We start from the raw sequence: 11,558 nt of genomic DNA on the forward strand, positions 1-11,558 counted from the left end.
TCCAGGCTGAAGAAGGCTGATAGTCAGAAACCGGTCCTTGGATGCTTGATTCCGGTCTAGGAAAGACATGGCTTGGTAGTCCGGGCTGGACTGTTCCCATGAGGCACAAGGTCAAGGCTGATTTGCATATAGCTATTGTCTGACCTAGGGTGGTGTGGAGTGCAAAAAAACAATGGATTTAGGCCCAGATCTTTGTACTGGGGTGAATGTAAGACATTGTTCTGCATTCTGTCCATCAACAGTGTTTTTTTTGCAATTTTCACTCCGAGTGGGCTGGGCATGCTCAGACGTGGGTCCCAGGCTCTCCACATCACTGGAGTCAAGCTATCCAGGCTGAAGAAGGCTGATAGCCAGAAACCGGTCCTTGGATGCTTGATTCCGGTGTAGGAAAGACATGGCTTGGTAGTTCGGGCAGGACTGTTCCCATGAGGCACAGGGTCAAGGCTGATTTGCATATAGCCATTGTCTGACCTAGGGTGGTGTGGAGTGCAAAAAAACGATGGATTTAGGCCCAGATCTTTGTACTGGGGTGAATGTAAGACATTGTTCTGCATTCTGTCCATCAACTGTTTTTTTTGCATTGTAAACGCGGCGCACCATGGGGCAAAAAACGGACAGATGCGTGACACATCTGTGCCGTAAAGTCAGTGCATTGCTGGACGCAGCTCCAGCAAGGCTCCAGGGGGGGGGCCCTATCTGTACAATGCTGCGTCAATCCTTACGCCTGCTTCAAGCAGGTGCAGGGTTTTGATGCAGCATGGGCTTAAAAGTGACTGAGTGAAATCTTCTAGGTTTCACTCACCCACTTTTAGGAGGCGTTCCAGCGCCGGAATGCCCCCCCTGCGCCGCAGCGCCTACTTCTGGCGCAGGGCTTTACAACGTGACGCATCTCTCAGATGCGTCACGTTGTAAATACCCCGCACCATGACGCCTCTTTTGCGCCGCCGCTGCATCACAAAAGTGGCGCAGCGGCGGCGTAAAAGAGGCGCAAGGGCCTTGTAAATCTGCCCCATAGTTTTTAACCAGGGGCAACACATGCAAGGGTCAAACCACAAAATGTCCAAGGTGATGCAAAACTAACCAGAAAAAATTCACTTTAGAAATACGGGATCGGGCCAAGATGAACATGCACTCACAAGACTTTAAACATTAGGGAAGGAGCCTATGTAAAATGAGCAAAAAAAAAGACAACATGTAATCGGGTTTAAAATTAAAAAAACAAAAACAGACCACTGCAACCCTGCGATTGAAGTCTTACTTTATAAAATCATGTTTACGTTACCTATGAAAATTCTGTAAAGAAGCATTAATATGTTATGTGGCTTTTGGCTTCAGCTGTGACTTCTTCACAGGAATCGTCTGTGTCTGAGCCATTATTAAAAGAATATTGGGGCATATTACCAAGCAATAGCGATAATTATCGCTATTGCTTGGTTAGAGACAAAATTTTACAGCTGAGCTGCGGCGATTTTTATCGCAGATAAACCTTGGTATTACCAAGGTTTATCGCAAATGCGATAAAAATCGGCCGCAATGCATGAATATCGCTGAAAAGTCAGCGATATTCATGCATTACCGAGCTAATGCTCTTAGCCATATTATCCACCTCCCATTGGATAACATGGCAAAGAACTGCTCAAGGCAGGTGTTCGCTTTTGGAGATATTCGCGCTTAGCGCGAATATCTCCAAAAGTTGGTAATAGGAGATAGCGATGTTAGCGATTGTTTCCAGTCGCTAACATCTTGGCAGGCCCACTTTGCATGTCATTAGTGATAAATATCACTGACATGCAAAGTGGGGCCCAAGATGGTCGCTATCTCCTTCTAGCTGCCGCTAACTGGTGTTAGCGACAGCTAGGTAATAGGGAGATAATTTTATCTCCGCTTTCTTGGCTTTTAAAGCCAAAAAAGCGGAGATAAACCCCCTTGATAATATGCCCCCTTATTTCCTTTTGTAAATCTGGAAATAGGTACTGGTAGGTTTTTTCTCTGTTGTAGAGAACCAATTACATGAACGCTTCACACCCACTAACAACAATGGCAACACACTCGTGCAACAAAAGAAAATAAGAGTTGCCCCGGCAAAATGTTAGCACTGTTGAAAACAAGTGAGATAACAATACAGAAATAACATTCAGCAATTGAGATATACGGCAAAATAGATGCAGAAAATGAGGGACAGACAACATGCCCAACCTGCCTCAAGGGCAGCATCAGCTCAGTGACGGAACACATTTTCAGGAGATTGCTGCCCCCTTGTACAGTGCCGGAGAGAACCCCCTGGTGCTCGGGGGCTCATGTTACGCCACTGGCCCCAAGCCCGACTTGAGAATGGATTTTCATGCACTGGTCACGCCTGCATGGAGGCTATTGTCCTGCTCTTCAGCATTCCAGACAACAATCTGGCGCCTTTAAAAACACCCCGAATACAGTTACACAATAAATTAATAGACTAAGGGAGTACAAATGGAAGTTCCCAATTGATCTGGAACTCCATTGGCTCCTAGTCAGGGGACCGGGCAATCCCCCGGTGCGCCGCAAGGTTGGGGGCAGTTTTTGGGCCCCTGGGGGCTGTTTTTGTTACAAGGTCGTTTTTGCAGCAAAATCGGCCCTGTAACAAAAACGGCCGAAAACCGGCCCCGGCAAAGAGGTTGGCGGCACCTCTAAGCCCCCCATACCACCCCCAACCCCCTCCTAGTGAGGAGTGAGAATGGGTGGTCCGGCCGAGCACTTTGCCAGGGCCGGTTGTTGTTCCCAGTCCGGCCCTGCTCCTAGTGCCGTGTTCTCTTTTCATTTCACTTCTAAAGTTCAGACACTGCACCTTCCGGAATCATTAGGAAGCCACTGAGAAGGACTGGTGAACGTCTAAAATGTAATTGACATTGCTTCAAGCGTCTCAAAAAATGATGTCACAATCCTTAAAGAATTATATAGAACGCTAGTTAGAAAACATTGCTTTGGAAACTTAGACAAGTACTCTCTCATGCTGTACTTTCCCTTACTATGCAATTTTATTTATCTACACTTTCTTCCCAATTTTTCCCCAGATCTGGAACAATTTTTTCAAGTGTCAAAATTAACTGCATTGGTAATGCTGCATGATGACTTTATTTGAGATGGACCAAATAGCTATAGAAAAGGATTATTTCCACTGTTTTTTAGCGTCAAATCTTGTACTCGTCAATAATACATAAACAAAAGGAATCCTACTCACAGTGGAAAGGGAGAGTGTCGACCACAGATGTGGGGACACTCAGTGTTTTGTAAAATACCCCTCACACACCAACAGGCCCCTTGTTGTCATGCTTCATCATTGGGGTCTTCGCACCCCTCTAACGGGATGCGGCGTTCTGCGACCTACGACTACGCGGGAGCACTGAAAGTGTAGACTATGTGTGGTGCGTGTGGTGGAAGTGGTTGGGTATTTAAATGTGAGTGGTGGGATATAGTGAAGGTTAAAAAGTACCTGGCTTGTGGGTATATAGGAAAAAACTTTATTCACAACCCCGGGCTGGTACTGTTAAAAGAAGTGCAGTTTTGAGGTAGTTATCTGTCGTAACTATGGACAGTACCTATGGTGTGCGTCGACATGTTTCGGAGCTTGTGCTCCTTCTTCAGGACGGGGGCACAACTTCCCCACCTTACTCACGTTTTTCTATATAATGTGTAAATAACCAAAGGTGCAGGACTATTTACAGTGTTTTAATGATACATTAAGGCTATAATGTGCCTACAGCGGTATTAGACCATGCAGTTGCATGACCCGAAAAAACAAAAAACAAAAAAGAAAATAAATTTGGTTACCCTGATTAGGGTGGCTCAAACAGGTGCAGTCACCTCGAACACCAATAGTACATTGGCCCTGTAAAGGAAAAAGACACACAAGACACACAACGAAGATAACACACATAAAGTTAAATGAAACACTTTGGTCATACTCATTGTGTAAGGTTGTCTTGCTTCATGAGCATTTCAAGAAAGTCTGGGGTTGTCTGCTAATTTCGCAACCTAGATGGATAAAAAATCGGTTTCAGTATTTTGTACTCACTGTTTGGGTGGGAAATGGTGTTTTTGTTTACCCAATACTCACAGACTGGGGACGAGTTTACCTCTGTGTTACCCCGCTGGTAATGGCTATGGATGCTCGCCCTGTCGTATTTATGCTCAAATTCCTTCATTGATTTGGTGGTCATAGGCAAATTGTCCGATGCGCCCTAAGCCCATACATGGACAATCCGTTCACTGACTGGTTAATTGACACACCTTATTAGGGATGTCCGGTTCGCGTAAGCATTCAGCCTCGGTGTACTGTTGTGCTTGTACTAAGCGGAAAAAAATAAAATTATATTTACATGACTAAAATGCCCCTTTAAATTCATATAATTCAAAAGCACACGTTTTAAAGTTATTCAGAACGTAATTGTCTAATGTTTTATACAAACTGAAAACGAGGGTGCCATTTTAGTAACTGAGTTAGTCTCTAATAATGGCTGTCAGCTGTCATTAGGCAATCTAATTATTCCAGGGTCTTACGATCCAATTTCAAGGAAATGGCATGTTGAAATAGGAAGTACGAGTCACCAATTTCAAGTTTCTATTTTCAAGGTAACTTACCATAGACAATGTGTATTGTCACAACCTTATTCAAATCGTCTCAACTGCGTAATTGATATTGCAATTTTTGCTCAAGTAGCAGATAATATTTTATGTTTCCAGTCTTTCTTCTTCACGTGTTTTTTTGCCCTAGATTTCACAAATTGTATTACAAGGGAAATCAGTCTATATAGTGCAACGAATGGAAACTCCTGGGCAATCATGGTTCTGAGCGGCTGGTCATGTGTGCTAAACTCTGGGCTCCAGCTGCACCATGCGCTGGTGTGATTCAGAATACCCGCAGCAGAGCCGGCCAGGAGCCAAAAGCAGGTTGCCAGATTTTGAAGCATGTCCCAAGCCCAATGCTGTCCAAGTTCAAGCCAAAATTCAGCCCAACGCAGAGCAGTTTCAGCCCAAAAACCAGCCCAAAGTTGCCACCATCAATTCATGCAAAATCAGCCTTCAGGAAAGAAATCCTAATTTTTATTCAATATGCTCATAGTGGGAGGAGGTTCTATGGGCACCTAGGCACTTCTGCAATCATTTATCAATTTTTTTAGTAACTACTGATTTTGAAGATCGGTCCCCATTAGGACCTGTTACTTTGTTCACTACAAATCCAAACCTGAACCTGGCATTGATGAACAAACTTTGCAAAAGCAGACTATTACCTATTTTAGTGAAGTCGAAATGCTGAAAAGTTGAAACTCTGTCATGTATCTCCTCAAACAGGGCAGTTAACGCATTTGATGGATCTCGCAGAATTAACACCATGCAAAGCTGCACATATAAAGAAACCACCTTGGCATGAAAGAAACTTCAGAACAACTCGTTTGGCAAACTGAGATTAGAGGCCCACTCCCTCCAGTTAAAATGTACCCAGGCCAAATTGGAGAGTCACTTATTCTTATTACTGCAGCCCCTACACTTCAAAGTCTTTCACCAATACCATTTACCGACACTAAAATTGCATGATAGTTAACTTTCTCCAGTGCATTTTCAACGCCCTACCCTTTGTCAGACACAGTCCCACCTTCTTTGCATGTGCTGCCCCACCACACTAAGTCTCAACAAACATGGTGCCTCGATAGCAGATAAGAATTGAAGGCGGTATGACAGTATGGATCAGAACTGAAGGCGGTATGACGGTATGGATCAGAATTGAATGCGGTATGACATAATGTGCCTTATAGGGCATCTTGTGTGAAACATACCTCATCAGTAACAAACATCTTATCTAACAGCCAGAATGCCCAAAGGCTTGAATGCTTGCTTTACAACTGCTGATGTTACAGTCCGCATTTGAAAAGGACTCCATTAATCCCTGCTCCCAAAGCAAAACTTTCCACATTTTCAAAATCACACATCCAGACACAATGAATTATACGTTTGTGAATTAGTGCATAGAAAATGAACAGCTGACCCAGTCCTGAGGCGGAAGCCGGGAGCTGGAGGTACTGAAACGAGCACTTGGTGATCCTATGTTTTAAAACCTTGTGTGGTGTCACTTATAACTCTGTGTATTTTAAAAATCATATTTGCCAACTGCCCCTGAAGCACACAGCGGTGCATACGCTGTCGCGCTATTGAGAACTACAAAGCGGCCGCCATTAGACCAGGCGCGCTCGCCGGAAACGCCCACTAGAGGCCACGCCCCCCTCCCCTGACTACTTAAACGCTGCTCCTCAGCGCAACGATCAAACAGCTGACCCAGTCCTGAGGCGGAAGCCGGGAGCTGGAGGTACTGAAACGAGCACTTGGTGATCCTATGTTTTAAAACCTTGTGTGGTGTCACTTATAACTCTGTGTATTTTAAAAATCATATTTGCCAACTGCCCCTGAAGCACACAGCGGTGCATACGCTGTCGCGCTATTGAGAACTACAAAGCGGCCGCCATTAGACCAGGCGCGCTCGCCGGAAACGCCCACTAGAGGCCACGCCCCCTCCCCTGACTACTTAAACGCTGCTCCTCAGCGCAACGATCAAACAGCTGACCCAGTCCTGAGGCGGAAGCCGGGAGCTGGAGGTACTGAAATGAGCACTTGGTGATCCTATGTTTTAAAACCTTGTGTGGTGTCACTTATAACTCTGTGTATTTTAAAAATCATATTTGCCAACTGCCCCTGAAGCACACAGCGGTGCATACGCTGTCGCGCTATTGAGAACTACAAAGCGGCCGCCATTAGACCAGGCGCGCTCGCCGGAAACGCCCACTAGAGGCCACGCCCCCCTCCCCTGACTACTTAAACGCTGCTCCTCAGCGCAACGATCAAACAGCTGACCCAGTCCTGAGGCGGAAGCCGGGAGCTGGAGGTACTGAAACGAGCACTTGGTGATCCTATGTTTTAAAACCTTGTGTGGTGTCACTTATAACTCTGTGTATTTTAAAAATCATATTTGCCAACTGCCCCTGAAGCACACAGCGGTGCATACGCTGTCGCGCTATTGAGAACTACAAAGCGGCCGCCATTAGACCAGGCGCACTCGCCGGAAACGCCCACTAGAGGCCACGCCCCCCTCCCCTGACTACTTAAACGCTGCTCCTCAGCGCAACGATCAAACAGCTGACCCAGTCCTGAGGCGGAAGCCGGGAGCTGGAGGTACTGAAACGAGCACTTGGTGATCCTATGTTTTAAAACCTTGTGTGGTGTCACTTATAACTCTGTGTATTTTAAAAATCATATTTGCCAACTGCCCCTGAAGCACACAGCGGTGCATACGCTGTCGCGCTATTGAGAACTACAAAGCGGCCGCCATTAGACCAGGCGCGCTCGCCGGAAACGCCCACTAGAGGCCACACCCCCCCGCTCTATAAATGTGCATCTACAGGAAGCGCAGCGGACGAGCGCAGCGGGAGCGCCGTTTGCGCGCCGAAGGCGCGCCTAAGGCAAGCCCGTCTGCGCCCGTCATCGCCAGACCATCGCCTCTCGCCAGTCCCCCTGGTTCGCCCAGGCCCTATCCACGCATACGTTATGACGGTAAGGAACTCTTACACCTGAACCTTCACCAAAAATGTTCCAACGCCACTGGCATCTTAGGTCTTACGCATCTCCACTGCAACCGCTGCCATTTCTCCACTAACATACCCACTAGGGTGCGGAGTGACCCCCCAAATACAATAATTCCGCCATTGACGATACTCCAACTCAACTGCAGATCCCTCGTTAAACACCACCCTGAGGTGAATACGCTTCTCCAGGAGGAAAACCCTGACGTACTGTTTCTATGCGAAACATGGCTCCGAGACGACATAACCACCATCCCCAATCTAACGCTTCCAGATGAGTTCCACCTGGTCACCATTAACCGTGAATCTCGCGGCGGCGGCATCGCAATTATCTATAAAAAACACCTGACTTGTTCTTTCATCAAAGAACCCCTCCAAGACTGTGAATGCGCCCAATTTAAAATCAGCGTGACCCCCCAATTTACGCTATCTGGCCTTTACATCTATCGCCCTCCAGGCCAGGCCACTAGATTTATCAATGCCCTCCTCGAAACGGCCACAGTGCTCATTACTAAATCCGCCAACGTCACCATCCTAGGTGACCTAAACTTGCACTTTGATGCAACTGGCGACCATACCATTACCAACCTCCTCGCAGACCTCTCGGCACTGCAACTTAACCCCCTAGTCCTCACTTCTACCCACATAGCTGGACATACCCTAGATCCGATCTTTTCTAACATACAAGAGGCAGCTACAGATATCCCCACCCCCTTGGGATGGACGGATCACCACCTTGTTAAACTGAGCATTCCAGCACCTCAACGGCAGATCAGAACTGAATCCAGTCAGCGTCTAAAAAGACCCTGGCACAAACTCTCCCCCCTCGCCCTACATGAAACCCTTGGAGAGTTCCAATACGATGCGAACCAGGAAATAAACGCGACCTATACCTCGTTCACCAACTGGATCAGCAACGGCCTCGACACTCTTATTCCGGCTAAATTGACTAAAGGACGTAATACACCCTCCAACCCGTGGTACGACGACACCCTTAGGGCAATGCGGAAGGAGTGTAAAAAAGCTGAGCGCCTATGGAGGAAACACTACGATAACCAGGACAAGGCATTATATCTATCCAGGCTTAAGACCTACCACAAAGCTATCAGATCTTCCCGTGCTTCTTTTTATTCCAACAAAATTAACTCCAATACGAACCCATCTAAAATCATTTTTAAACTAGTGAAAGAGCTCCAAAACCCTAGGGCGCCCCTACCTAAAATTTCTTCCCATGAGCAATGTGAGCAGCTCGCAACATATTTTGTTGAAAAAGTCCAGAAAATTTATGCGTCCTTTCCACAGATCGCTCCTCTCTGTGGAGCTCCCAAGACCACAGCTCCTAATATCTTACCTCTGTCCCAAATTTCTGCCATCACCGCTGCAGACCTGATCAGATTAGGTAAGAAAGTGAAGTCTGGCTCCCCAGCGGACCCCATGAGTCCCTCCCATTTCCTGGACTCGATGGACTTTTTTCTATCCCCCATGCTGAACATCCTCAACCTTTCCTTTTCTACAGGATCTGTACCCATAGCTTGGAAGCAAGCGTGGGTATCTCCGATAATTAAAAAACCTACCCTCGACCCCTCCAAACCAGAAAATTTCCGGCCGATATCCCTTCTCCCCTGGATTTCCAAAATAGCCGAAACCCATGCTAATAGCATCCTTTCGAAACACGTGGAAAGTCACGGAATCCTAGACCCCTCCCAAAACGGCTTCCGTGCAGGCCATAGTACGGAGTCTGCCCTACTGGCCACTACGGAGCATCTCCGGACGATTTTGGATTCCGGTCATAGTGCTGCGCTGATCCTCCTTGATCTCAGCGCAGCCTTTGACACGGTATCCCATGACATCCTTCTAAAACGTCTGGAGATGACCGGGGTGACTGGTCTCGCCCTTGCATGGTTCCAATCCTTTCTCAAGGATAGATCCTTCAAGGTGTCGGCTCCCCCATTTCTTTCTAAATCCCACCCCATCGCTCAAGGTGTCCCCCAGGGATCAGCGCTGAGCCCCTCCCTCTTTAATCTATACGTCCAGCCACTTACGGACGTGGCTAGAGAGTGGGGGCTCACGCTGGTCTCGTACGCCGACGACACCCAGCTGGTTGTCACCCTCTCGGAAAGCCCGTCCCTCGTGGCATCCAAGTTTAAAGAGGGTATGACTGCTGTGGCCCGCTGGATGACGGACAACTACCTCCAACTCAACGCCGGTAAAACCGAGGTGCTCCTCCTAGGCCGTAACACCAGCCTCTGGAACGAGCACTGGTGGCCGTCATCCCTAGGCGCCACTCCACTCCCCAAAAATTGCGTCAAAAATCTGGGAGTCTGGGTGGATGCCAACCTTAGCTTCCAGTCCCACACTAAAAAGGTGGCAGCCACCTGCATAGGCCTTCTAAGGAACCTCAGGCCCATACTCGGGCTCTTCGATTCTAAGGCCCGCCAGCTTATCGTCCAGGCCACCATTCTATCGCGCCTGGACTACGCTAACGTCCTCCTTTTGGGAGCCAACAAAGCGGAAATTGCTAGGTTCCAACGTATCCAAAATGCGGCAGCCAGAACGCTGGTCGGCCTCCCACGCAGATGTTCAGTCAGAGCTACCATCCGTAAGCTCCACTGGCTGCCCGTGGATCGTCGAATTCAATTCAAGGCCTTAGTCACGATCTTTAAGATCGTTAAACTAGGAAATCCCCCTCTGCTTCGTAACCTTGCCCAACCTTATGTTCCTGGCCGTGCTTTGCGTTCTGCCAACCAACTCCTCCTGACTATCCCTAGGACCCGGCTCTGCCGAACTGGAGGCCGTTCCTTTAGCGTTCTTGGCCCCAAACTGTGGAACGATCTCCCCCTCAGCATTCGTTCCATTGACTCCCTCCCAGCATTCCGCAAAGCAATTAAGACTCATCTCTTCCCCGCTCCCTAGTTTCCCCTTTTCCCCCTCTCCCCTCAGTCTGCGCACCTGTTCTTAGCGCCGGGACACCCCTTTGCCGGGGTAGCTGTTGCGCTTCACCAAATCCAGAAATAGAAATAGAAAATAGAAGGCAAAGAAGATCAAACGGTGTACAATTCATAATGCTGGTAGTCACTTTTTGAGTTCTTGGTCAGGAGAAGGACAAACTCAGGACTCAGAACATAACACTGTGTTTACGGTTGACTTTAATAAAAATTTATTTCTACCCAAACAAACCTTTCTTAGCAACATCAAAATAGAAAGACTGAGAAAAAACATCACTTTCTAACATGTACCATGCAGCTCTTAGCTGGCAGTTCATAGCTCACTGTTCTAGATCACTAATGTAACTTATGAACTACACAGTAACAACAGAATCTCTGTGACAAAAGCAGTAACCCACTGAGCTGTGCCCATAAAATATTATTTTTTCATATGCATGACACAGGTCCTTTGCAGCAGGTGTATTACAATCCTACCAAGTACAATGCATCAGGGGTTGGACTAAGGCATTTTAGTAATGATTTCCGCATCACCGCACTTAAATGTGTTAGTCACGCATACTATTGCTCCTGGAAGAATCACAACACGTTGCTTCATATTATGATGAAAGCAGCCACTGCCAGCACCTGCTGCGCTACTGGTTGTCCAGCGCCGCAATTAGGAGCTTATAACCTACTACGCTTTGGCTGTTAGGGAGCAGCGTTGTGACCTACATTGTTAAAACGACTCTAAAAACACACATATACTTCTGCCCTGCAGCTTAAATACATCTGCACCAGGCCTGGCCCTCAACCTGGTCGTCTGGTGTCACTGCAGAACATAAACACAGCCAGGATCGTGCATTTCTGTACCATTAACAGAAAGCCTGCAATCATAATCCCAGCCAGTGGCTGAATTTTGGTTTGTTTTCCTGTTACCATGCTCACCACGCAAACAGCATTGTGAGACTCTCACATCGTGCTCTCTATGATTGTGCTGCTGGCAGGCGGTATACACCTGTTACAACGCAACTTT

This window comes from Lissotriton vulgaris, chromosome 8 (genome assembly GCF_964263255.1).
Source record: "Lissotriton vulgaris chromosome 8, aLisVul1.2, whole genome shotgun sequence".
Classification (NCBI taxonomy): domain Eukaryota; kingdom Metazoa; phylum Chordata; class Amphibia; order Caudata; family Salamandridae; genus Lissotriton; species Lissotriton vulgaris.